A 12882-nucleotide genomic window follows, 5' to 3' on the forward strand; every position below is an offset into this window, starting at 1 on the left:
CCCAGAGTGTGCACATTTTCTTTCAGATCTAATGGTAAATAAACTACTTTGCCACAAATGCCTTTCACTAATTCAGAGGGATGTAATTTTGCTGTTTTTGGTTGAAGGCATATTATTCCTTGAAATGGGTGCACTGTTTGAATTATGATGCTCTCATATAAATTGAGTTGTTGCAGGGGATTTGGTAGTTGGAATAATTCCAAGTTATTTGTGATAGCACGTGAAGGAGTTCGGTTCTTGTCAAGTTTTGTAGTGCAGTAACTGCAAAGTATTAAGGGGTCAGTTATTTCGTATTTGTTTTCTGCTATAAGGTAGAGAGTTAATTCAAACCATTTGGAATCCTCATTGTCTTCTATTTTGTATGTTACATCTATAGTTTTTGTGTTACTTTTATAAAAAGTTCTGAGGCAACACACACACACATGGTTTGGTACTTCAGCGGATGTAATTTTAAATGTTAGTATTTCTTTTTTGTATGTGTGTAGTACAAGGTTGCCATGTGCAGAATTGTTGCTAGTCTGTTGTAAGGCTATTGCATTTTGTAAGTGGCTTTCACTTCCAAAATAGTTTCTCTGGATATGGTCAATTTCTTCGAGTAGGTCTTTGTGTGTACCATGTAGAAGAGTGTTATTTAAATTGACTAGTGCTAAAGCAGGACTTTTAGCATAGTACAGTTTATAGACTAGATTTATTATAGTTGAATGATGTGTTGATATAATTTTGATATGATGGAAGGTGCTTTGCAAATAGGTCCTGAAATGCAGGCTAATGAATGTCCTTGTAGTCCTGTGTATTTGCGCACTGGACAGGTATCCATATTTTGCAGCACTTTTCATTTTGATTTTGTCTCTGCCTTTCACATACTGAGGAACTGGCGTAAAGATTTGAAAGACTTTTTTGGAATGTTACACATTGACGTGCATGGCCATTTGTATACTGGACGTTCTGGTTCAGTTGAATGGAGAGGTTATTCTGAGTTTTCTAGGGATATTTTTGTAAGCAGAGTTTCTCGTTCCATTATGGTATTATTAATTTTTTCATAACCTCGTCCACTGCTATGGATGGTAATTGTGTTTGTTTGGATTTGTTTGTATGCTTCTTCATTAAAATATGGTTATGTGCTCGTGGTGTTACTCTATTCACCTCCACAGATATTTAAGAAGTTATTTTTGTTGGCATCCCGTTTATTGAGAAGTTTTTTTTTGTAATTTAGTAGTTCGTTTTGTTAGTGCTTTCATTCTGTTTAACACTAAAATGAATAACTTTCGTTTGAGAAGGATTGCACTTTCTATTAAAGCTTCTAAGATTAATTTCTACGGTAGGTTTGAAGGGTTGTGCATGATTTGTCTCCTGTTTTTATAAGATTCTGAAGGACTCTGTGGCGGAACATTTTTGCTAAAATACCTTTTTTTGGTATGGTTACTTGCTAGTATATCAAGATTTATAGGAGCAGTTTTAGCAGTAGTGGTAGCCGAATTCTTGTTAAGCATTTTTTGTTTTGTTTTACATTTTAATAGAGGAGGCAAAGTTTATGTACTGGAAGCTTGTTTTGTTTCGGTAAATGACTGTATTAGCTGTTTTGTTTGAACGTTTTGTACAAACTCTTGTAGAGATGGATGCTTATTTTGGACACTTTCATTTTCATTTGCTCTATTTCTGCGTTGCTTTCTACAGACTTGTTTTTTGGTAGGCATTCTTTGGGGTCTGTTGAAAAAAAAAGAAGGCATGGGTTGGGCCGTTCTGCAATGTATGTGTGCTGTGTGCATAAGTGTCTGAGTATGATGGGAAAGATGCATGTGGTGGTGTGTGATTGTTCATTGGGCAGTTAAAATTAGTTGGGAAGGCTATTCTTCTATTTGTGTGTCACTAAACTGCAGTTTAGATGAGAGTAGAAAGTGAGCTAGTGGTGAGGAGAAGCATTAATAGTAAACCTAATGGTATAAAATTAAAACAGTTCTTTGTTTTGTAGTATGATATGATATGATATGATATGATATGATATGATATGATTTGGTATTTGTAACGCGCCTATACACATGTGTTTCAAGGCGCGACGAGGCAGGGAGGGGGGGACAAGGGGAGACAGACAACGATCTTACTAGGCCAGGTGTCATTCAGATCGCGCAAGTGCAGGGGTGGGGGAGGGGGAAAAGTGCAAGGGGAAGGGGAGGGGGGGAAGTGCAGTACAAGGTAAGTAGCGTAACGTAATAAATAAATAAATAGGGCCAGCTGGTGGCAAGTGTGAGGTAAGTGCAGAACAAGTGCTGGGGGGGGGGGGGCTGTAGGGATACAGAGACAGTCCCGCAGTGCAAAGGGGTTCCAGGGCATCATTGCAAGTGGAGAGTGGCAGGGCCCAGGGCCGAGGCCGTTTAGAGTGGTCCATTTGCAGGATCAGTGCAGTTTCAGTGAGGAATTAAATTAGCTGTTCAGCAGGGGAGAGGGAGAGAGAAAGCAGAAGCAAAGAGGAAGGTTTTGAGGTGCTTCCGGAACCGGAGATGGTTCTCCTCAAGTTTCAGGGAGGCAGGAAGGCTGTTCCAGAGGGAGGCCCCTGCCGCGGAGAGAGATCTACCCCCAGCTCGTTGCTTCGAGAAGCGGCTAACCCTGAGGGAATTGGAGTACTAACATCCTAAGGGTTGAGTATGTTATTTGTGTGCCATTCTGCCTGCTAATCTCTGTTTAATAAATGGGGATTTGTGGGCAGAATGGTTCAGAAATCACTGTTTTTTTGGTGCGCAAATTACATGAATGAACCACACAGCGTGTTTGAGGAACAGTAAGAATATTAAATGTTAAGGTAATATTGTACTTACTCTTTTTTTTGTGGAATGAGCAGGCTTCTTCGGATATGTTGTTTGTATTTCAGATGCTGCTGATTTTCAGGATAGTGGTCTTCAATGCAATTGTAAAAGAAATAAGTTAGTAATTTTGTGTGTTTATAGCACTGGTTTTAATGTAGACGTTGTTTTTCATGTTTTTGTGGTAGTATTCTTGTTTGATATCTGAACATAGTGTATGCATGCATTTCATTTGACTATGTGCAGCCTTTATATTTTATTTACAATATGTTAGTTTAACATGCTTTGCAAATGAGTAGAATTTTAAGTGCATAAAATTCACTTGATTTTTTAAAGCTGTGTTGTAGATTGCAGACAGGTTTGGAAGTGACAGTTGATTATAGTAGATGGGAAACATTTCAATAAGTTCATTTTAGAGGTAGACATGCCAACAATCGGGAGCCCTTGAGAGGGAGATTTCACCACAGCAATTGGGAACATTTATTTTTCCCATAGGATTGCATTTGGATTAGCATTAATTTAGGCGGGAGACGGTAAAAAATAGTATGATTTTTCAATGAAAAATCGGGACTCTCGCGCCTAAATCGGGAGGGTTGGCATGCATGTATAGGTTATGCGGGAGACAGTTAAAAATAGTGTGATTTTTCAATGAAAAATAGGGTGTCCCGTGCGTAAATCGGGAGGGTTGGCATGTATGTATAGGCTATGCAGGTTTAGTGGCATTACTCTGTTTATATGGATTCATAACAGTTGCGCATGTACTAAGAAATAAAATATGCATACCTGTAGTTTGTATTCATGCATGTGGATATGAATGCAGTTGTAAGTAGAAATCTTGGAGCCTTGGAGAGTAGTTTTTGTAGTAGGTGCTTTCCAATGATATGAGACTTGTACTCAGAGTGATCAACAGTACATTTGAAGTGCAGAACTCTGATGATGGAGTTAGATGTAGAGGTCTTGGATGTGATTGGTGGATGGTTGTGTGACTGCTTAGCTGTATCCAATGAGGGAATGGCACCGAGAGTGATGTGGAAAGGGTAGAAGGGCTGGCTAAGAGTTACGTGCAGTGCGGACACCGCGGCTGTCCACAGATAGGGCGTGCCACATCCAGAGTTTTCCAGCAAATCCAGTATGCATAGGGGACTGTAGGGATCAGCCAATCAGATGTTGACGTTGTGGATTTGTGTAGAAAGAGAGTGTGTGTAGTGAAGATGGCAGAGGTGGTAGTGAAAGTCAGGGTGTTGGTGCTCGGAGATATGTTTGTCCATGGTTTGCAGCAGTATGCTCAATGCAGGCATGTGGCAAACAATTTTGATGTATGTTAAAGGAGTGGAGGTGGTGTGGAGCGCTGTGCCGGATTGCAATGTAGAGAGAATTCTACAAGTTTGTGAAGATATGCGCAGGATGAACAGTCCCCATGTGGTAGTTTTGCAATATGGTGCTTTCCATTTGGGCTACGTCAGTGCCCCTACTTTGTTGGCAGATTTGGAGCAGTTGGTTCAAGTAGTAATGGACATCCTTCCAAATGCGAAAGTAATTTACTCTTACTAATTACTGATTACTAACCAGGGCAATATGGGACAATAGTTCTGTTTTTTGTCCTCAGCAATACATTGCTAGGTGTACAATCAATTGAGGCATGTGTGCTTTCATGCTTAGAGCTAGTATGTTTTTCTGTAATAATGAGAATATTGATTCGAGTAATGCTGTTTATTCTGAAGAAAATGGCATTTCCTTATCTTTTTTGGGAAATGCCATGCTGGTTTTGGAATATAAGGGTTGCTTTGGAGAAGGTAATGTGAAGATTATAGTAGTAAAGTAAGAAGAAAAAATCCCAAAAAATACAAAATAACAGGTGTCTGACAGGCATCTGCAAACAAAAAAAAACTGCTCTTTTAAGAGCCCACCTCAAAGGGGAAATGGGGCACGCTATTTAAATTTACATTCATCACGCTCAGAATTTGATATGTCCGCAGACATAGCGGTAGTCTGCGGACAGCGCGTATTACAAACAGGGATTTTGAGGTGGAGAGGCATGCAAATGAGAATGAGTGGAGCTAGGGATTGGTCAGTAAAGTTTACTGGGTGTGTTGTGTAAGGAGAGATTTTGTCAGAACGTCTTTTTCCTGAGAGAAGAACAGATAGCTATGGCTGTGTGTTTCCGAAAACAGATTATCTGGATTTTGGGAGACTCATGGATACATTGGTTGGAGGTGCATGCAGAATTTTGTGGAGTAGCTGCAGATTTTGGATTCCCTCATGTTTTTTTTTTGATAAAACATTTTTTATTGTTTTACATTCAAAACTACACAATAACAGCTTGTGCGGATTGGCATGCCCTTCCAAACTTCAACCATTAACAGATCAAGTATCAGTCACCCCTGACATTTCCCCAGGTTTTAGTGCCATTCAATCATATCCCCCTCCCTGCATACCACAGGGTCCAGCCGGTTCTAGGGTCCATTTTCTTCCCACCTCCCCCATATCTTGTCCGCCTTAGCAGGGCATCCTCTGGCAGTATATACTCGGTGCTCTATAGTGGCACAAATGTTCATATCTGTTGCCCATTGTTCCATCGTTGGGGACTCCGGGGCTCCCCATTTCTGCGCTATGTTGCGCTTCATCAGTCCCGCTGCTGTGTTCAGGAGCAGCTTGCCCCATTTAGTAAGTTCAATCTCATCCGGAGCACCCAAAATGAGAATCTTCGGATTTAGTGGTATGCGGCACGCCAAGACATTGCCGAGTACAGTACAGCATTCACTCCAGAAGGTGCGGATTAGGGGGCATTCCCACAGGATGTGGAAGAAGGTCCCAACCCCATCCCCACAACGGGGACAGTTCGGGTTCAGGGCTCTCCCCCATCTATATAGTATCGTCCTGGGGTAATAGACCCTGTGCAGGATCTTTAATTGAACCAGTCGAATCCTGGAAGAGATGGCCACCTCCCTTGGATGCATTAGGACGTGGATCCAGTCCTCTGGATCTATCACCCCTACATCCACCTCCCATTTAGTTTTCAGGGTCGTGAGTTCTGGCGTAGCAAAGGATGTAATAGCATTATACAGGATGGAGGTGCATTTGGTGGGGATGAGAGCTGGTAATATATTACGTTCTATTGGTGTATAATATGGGATATTGGTGCCTGCAGGTATGTGGTTTCTTAGGGCATGGGCCAGCTGTACATAGTGGTATCGCTCAGTGTCCGGGAGTCGGAATTTATGTTGGATAATTTCAAATGGGGCTATATCCCCCTCCTCAAGAATATCCCCAACCCTCAGAATCCCAGCCCTCACCCATCGGGGCCATGACTGAAGCTTCTTTATCTCGGGCAGGTTACTATTTTTCCACAGGGGTTGTGCCTCAGTTACACTATTTTCCCACCCAACGAATCTATGCGCCTGTTTCCAAACCACGATGGTATGAGTCGTGGTCGTTAGTGGAAGGGGTCTCGGAAGAGTTTGGTATAGTAGTTGCCATGGGTCGGTATCGTGCATGGCTGCAACCTCGGCCCTGATGTGGGGGAGCTCCCTATCACCATGAAGCCAGTCGTTGACCACTGCCAGCTGTGCAGCCCAGTAATATGTTTGGAGGCGCGGAGCTCCTATCCCCCCTTCCCAGACCGATCTTTGGAGCGTAGTCAGTGCTATCCTCGGCTGACCACCCCCCCATATCAGTTCCCGAAGGAGAGATTCAACCCTCCTAAAGTCGGAGTCTGGGATCCTCAGTGGGGCATTTTGTAAGACATAGCGAAACCTTGGGAGAGTCATCATTTTAAAGAGTGCGGCTCTTCCCATGGGCGTAAGAGGAAGAAGTCTCCAGTGGTGGGCGTCATTGACAAAGCGGTCAAGGACCGGTTGAAGATTGTGTAGTGTGTATTCAGGCAGGTTCGCGGTCACCCAGATCCCCAAGTATCGAAAACCTTGCGGTTCTATTCGGTACGGACATTCCCGAGGGTCGGCCTGCACATTGCCCTTCACCGGGAAGAGGACCGATTTTCCCCAATTGATTTTGAGCCCACTAAGGAGGCCAAAGCGGGCAAGCATCTGCGTCACCTTGGGGCAGGACCGAGCCGGGTCTCCCAGGTAGATCAGGAGGTCATCTGCGTACAAGGAGACTCGGTCTTCATGACCTTCAGGCCATCTGAACCCCGTCCATGCAGCGTCTTGTCGAAGCCAGAGGGCCAGAGGTTCAATCGCCAGGGCAAAGAGAAGGGGAGAAAGGGGACATCCCTGTCTCGTGCCCTTTCCCAACGAGAAGGACCGGGACGGCCAACCATTCACTCTGACCTCCGCTCGGGTGTTAGTGTAGAGGAGTTTCACCCAGTTCAAGAAGCTGTCTCCGAACCCCATACGCCTCATGACCTCCCAAAGGCAGTCCCACCTAACCGAGTCGAAGGCCTTCTCGAAATCTACTGCCAGTAGGGCGAGAGGGGTGTCAATAATCGGGGCCCGCTCCAGTGCCAGATGGAGCCGACGCAGGTTCATACGTGTTGATTTGTGTGGCATGAAGCCACATTGATCCGGGTGGATCAGGGTATGGATCACTGATTGCAGCCGGTTGGCAAGGAGTTTAGCAAGAACTTTGGCCTCGCTGTTAATTAACGAGATAGGCCGATAAGAGGCGCACTGTTCCGGGGGTTTATCGGGTTTAGGAATGACCACAATGGTGGCTTTACACAGATCCGGTGGGAGGGTGCCTTGGTCGCGGGCACCAAGAAACATCCTGTAAAGGGGGGTCGCCATTTTATTCCCCCCTAGTTTTTGCCAGGTCTCGGCCGGGAAACCATTAGGGCCCGGTGTTTTCCCTGTTTGGAGTTGGGCTAGGGCTTCGGCTATTTCGGATTCAGAGAGATCCGAGTCTAGCTCTTCCCGTTGTTGTGGTGTCAGTGCTGGAAGTGTAATTTCATCTAGTAGGGTCGGGTCGAACGGTGTTATCGGGGCTTGGTAGAGTTCCGCGTAGAACTGGGCAAATGCCTCTGCTATTTCCGAATCCGTCTGGCACTCCACACCACTTGGGGCAACAATCTCCCCGACATGACGTCTCCCCTCCTCCCTCCTCTCCAACCAGGCCAGCAGTTTGCCCGCCTTGTCCCCCAACTCGTATATCCTCGCTCTGGTGTCCCAGTGGGCCTGTTTGGCATTATCTAGCATGACATTTCTAAGAGTTTCTGTGGTTAGCTTGAGGGACCTTTGGGTCTGCGGGGTAGGGTCAAGAATATGCGTGCTTTCGGCCTGGGCCATTTCGGCCTCCGCCTCTACTATTTTCTGGAGTCTCTCCCGCTTTTTGTTTGCTACCCAGGAGATGATTTCCCCACGCAGCACTGTTTCATAAGCCTCCCACACCACCACCGGGTCATCCATTGCTGGTATATTTATGTCAAAGTATTCATCAGACACCTCCGTAAGGCGGTCTACCAATTCTGGGAAGCCAAGGTGGTAGCTGTTTAGCCTCCACGTCCTAGGGGAGGTTACCGAGTGCATTCGTATTTCAATTAATAGGGGGGAGTGGTCCGAGATTCCACGAGGGAGGTATTCTGCGGATATTGCCCTGTGTAGGTCTGTGTTCGGGACCAGGAGGTAATCAAGTCTAGAGAGGGAGCCGTGGGCTCCAGAGTGGAACGAGTAGCCTCTATCTTGGGGGTGCAACTCGCGCCACACATCTCGGAGGCCTAGAGCGGACACAAAGTTGGAGAGTTTCGTGGGAACATCCGGATTACGCCCTCTAAGATGGGTACGGTCCGTTGTGTTGCACATAACATCATTAAAGTCTCCCCCCAGGACCCATCGGTCTGGTTGGTGTTTCCCCAGGAGAGTGGTGACATCCTCCAAGAGTCCCTGGCCCAGTCCGGGTGGGGAATATATTGACACAATGGCCAGTGTTTCACCCCAGAGTGAGCCTAGGATGAGTACATAGCGACCCCGTGGGTCCAGTTCCACAACCTGTGGGGAGAACGGGAGCCTCTTGTGTATAAGAATAAGGGTGCCCCTGGATCCCATCGTGTACCCTGCATGGAATGCGGTTCTGTAATTTGTTCTCTGGAAAAGGGTGCAGTGTGTTCCCGCTAGGTGCGTCTCTGATAGAAGGGCCAAGTCGGGAGAGTGCCTATTTAGCAATTGTTTAATCAGGCGTCTTTTAATCCCAGATCCCATTCCGTTCACATTCCAACTGAGCAGCTTGAGGGACCTGGGGCGATCTGGTGGGGGTGGGTGTATTTGTGGGTGTGTCATCTAGAACTTCCCGTTAGAGGGCACGCAGGATGCTTGTGTCGGGAGAGCTTCCTCCCCTCGGGGGAATGTGGTCCCAATACTTAGTACAGCAGGGTGTAATGTGCAGAAGGTTGTTTTTAGGTCTGTGGTTGGACATGCCATGGATCCGAACTGACAAAGCAACATTAAAACTTTCCCTTTCATCGCCCACCCCATACTCCACCCCAACTTGAAGTACCTGTCGCCCAAACATACAAATACAACCGACTGCCAAGGGACAGTCAACTCATCAACCTAGAACTGTTCCTCAAGTGGTATAACACTACTTAATCTTAAATTGCCTTGTTCCGGCCGTGGGGGTTGCGTGGTCCGGGCCGCCAGTTATACAGACATCAGGTTCACATTTGATTCGCTGTTAACATGGGCTAATAGCATGGCGCCGGGACTCAAAGCGTAACTACAAGCGGGTACCTTATTTTTCACTTCAGTCATTGTCCCTGTTTGGCTGTGCCTGGGGTTGATGCTGCGGAAGTTCAGGAGGTATCCTGTCTCGTCTCGGGCGATTCCTACCATTATCTTGTCTTCTGTCTGGCCTCCAATCACCCTCTAGGTGTCCTGCTGCCCAGTTCCATGCTTCAGCTGGGTCCGTGAAGTGCACAGTTGTTCCATTAAAGTATATTTTCAGCTGTGCCGGGAATAAGAGTCCGTATTTTACGTTAAGGGTCTGGAGACGTTTTTTAAGAGGGCCAAAGGATTGTCTGGCTCTTTGCACTTCTCTAGTGAAATCCGGGAAGAAACCTATCTTGGAGCCGTTGAACGTTATGGTGCCCTTGGTCCTGGCCATTTGGAGTATTGCATCTCGGTCTCTATAATTCAGAAGTTTTGCAATCACTGTGCGAGGTGGGGCACCTGGGATTTGCCTGCCAGTTGGCATTCGGTGGGCCCGTTCAATTGAGAAGAAGTTCGACAAGGTCTTGGGGGCAAAGATGTCTGCAAGCCATTGCTCTAAGAACAGTTCCATGCTTGCACCTTCCGCTTTTTCCGGCAGACCTAGGATCCGAATGTTGTTTCTTCTTGCCCTGCCCTCCCCCTCTTCCACTCTTTCTTCCAATGCTTTGAGACGGGCTAGTGCTCCTGACATTTGCTGGTTCATTGTTCTTAAATTGTCCTCTGTTTCAGATATTCGACCTTCAGCTTCACCGGTACGGGCTGTGAGTTTTTGGAGGTCGTGGCGTAATAGCGACACATCTGCACTGATGCCATCCATCTTCTTTTCCATGGAGGTTCTCGAGCTGGCTATAGCGTTCATGACATCCTTCAGCGAAATGTTCTCCTCTGTTTCTGGTGCGGCGCTAGTATTGGGTTGCTCCGGCGGGAGGGCTTGGGCGGGGGTCGTGTACTGCTCTATTTTGCTCTGTGTTGTCATGCCTCTTGCTTTATCTTTACCCATTTCTGAAGGTATATAGTGGGCCGCAGGAGGTCGGCCCCACTCACGCACTGTTTATAAGGTTTTGTGGCGTATGTTCCTTAAGACGGTTTGTAGGGCGGGTGGGTGCTGCACCCCGTTCCGGAGCTGGTAGGATATGTTGGCGCCCAGCGGTTGTTGGGCGGGTTGGTTCGCTCACCTGGGGATTGCCCTCCTATTCTCCCCCTTCTGTACCCCCTTTCCTTTGTGTGTTCCTTGTAGTGTCTCCGCCAGGACCCTACTCCTCTATTGCCGCGCTGTGTGCTTGATTGTTGGCCTCTAGTTATGGCGCTGCTGAAAGGTCAATTCGCAGATATGCAGGCACTCCAATCGCTGCCCATATAGTGTTTATTGATGGACACCGCGTTGTTTTAGTGCGTCGTTCTCTCAAATCTGGTCCCCAGGGCCCCAGACTTCCAACGGCTTTCTCCCTTCTCCCGGATCCGCTCAGGCACTGTCACGCAGGGGGGGGGGGGTTTGGTGGGATCAGGCCTACTCCCGGTGAGACAGCGCTCCCGCGGGGGGGTCGGATTCCCGTGCGCCCGAAAGCACACGTCAGGATGTGGCCGGTAGCAGCAGGGTCCTACCTTCTCACCCGCGGGCAACTGATTCCGCCCGTCCGGCCGGGTTCTACGGGCTTGTGTCTCTCCTTCGCTCTCCAGCTGGGCCGGGTGTCTGCCTTTCTCAGTTGGCGTTTCGTCCTTGCCTGCTGTTTGGGGGTCGGACCTGGATTCGTATGTGCCCGAAGCACACGGCAGGATGTGGCCGCTAGCAGCGGGGACCGCCCATCCTTCCAATCGCAGGCAGCTCCCGCTTGTGCGATCCGTTCCCCCCGGCGGGAGTCCAGGGGCTCGGCTCTCCTCTCCGCTTTCCGCTGTAATCTTGCGCGGCTGCTCCCGGCAGGGTGTCTGCTTCCTGCCTTTGGCGCTGTATTACGCGTCTCCTCCTAGTCCGCCGGCCATTTTGTCCGTTGTCGGTGTTTCGGACTTCTCGGACCAATTGCGCCCGACTGATGCTGTGTTTCGGGTCGGTAGAGTGGCGACCCGAACGTCCACGGTTCCGCTGCGCCTGGATACAATTTCGGTCGTTGTGGTGCCCAAATAGCAGGATATTTTCAGGATTTGGCTGACGGCCGCGGGAGCTCCGAGGAATCACGTCCTCATCCCGTGCTCGCTGGCCACGCCCCCCGGATTCCCTCATGTTTAAGTGCACTGGCATGGAGTGCGTGGAAGGAAGTGGCTGGACTTGGTACCTCTCTGTGCTACTTTAGAGAAAGTGCATCATCCAGACATAATTATAATTCATTGTGGAGGGAACAGTTTAGGACATGTGTCTGGATTTCTTTGCAATTTGCAACGAAAGAAGGACTTGAGAAGGTCATGGACATGTTTCCAAATTCCCAAGTAATTTTTTCTCGTATTGCGCAAAGACAAATGTGGCTGCGTTCTTCTTTATTTGGTCCACAAATGGAGAAAGCGAGGCGCAATGTCAATGAGGCTGTTTGTGCCTTTCTAAGAGATGTCGGCATGTCCTCTTTTCACATGAAAATATTATGTTTCGTAGCACTTACTTAAGTCCATATTACTTATGCTGGTAATCAGATTTTTCTGAGAAATGTACAAAATGCATTGCAACCTTTTTTGGAATTAGAGTCATCTATTTTGCAGTAGATGTTGATGATTTCAAGTTTTTCAAACACACAAAAACACCACCAAAAGGCTCTTTCCAGAGCTACCACATCCTCCAAGAGAAAAGTACATTGGTTTTGCTAGGGCAGCACGCACCCTAAAATTGTATATGTCCTAGGACTGTCCGCGGACTTCCAAAAAATGCACATGGCCCTGCACTGTTTATTTGCCACTTCTATATTTAAACTGTGAAAGGGGGCTCTAAAAAGAGCCTTTTTTTCTGGATGTTTGTTGTTTTATATTATTTTTTTATTTTTTACACACTACACACTGGGAGAGGAAGGGAAAGGAGGGTAAGGGAGGGACACCAACCACGGGGATAAGAAAGGGCAGGTGGAGAGAGGAAAATGTAGGGTGGGCCTTACTTAGGTAGGGAGCAGGTCTTCTGGTGCTCCTTGACCGTAGTCTCGAAAGAACTTCGAAGACTCTCCCCCCTGCAGAGTACTGAATCGCAGTAGATACACAATATTGTGACCCTCGAAAGGTAAGGGTCAAAAGCATTGTGAATGGCCTGTGAAGCAGCTGGAGGGATGCGCTCTCCCACAGGAGTATCTCTTATGGTGAGAGGAGCGGAAACGGAGGATGCTGTAGAGGAACTCAACCTACTACGTTATCACAAGGTACAACCTTGCGAATGTCCGCACTGTGGAACGACGTTAGGTGTCTCTTCATGGATGTCGTACCAAAGCTGTTCGAACCACGTCTCCCATGACTCAGCACCATTTTGC

Source organism: Ambystoma mexicanum, chromosome 6p (genome assembly GCF_040938575.1).
Source record: "Ambystoma mexicanum isolate Mex_15411 chromosome 6p, UKY_AmexF1_1, whole genome shotgun sequence".
Classification (NCBI taxonomy): domain Eukaryota; kingdom Metazoa; phylum Chordata; class Amphibia; order Caudata; family Ambystomatidae; genus Ambystoma; species Ambystoma mexicanum.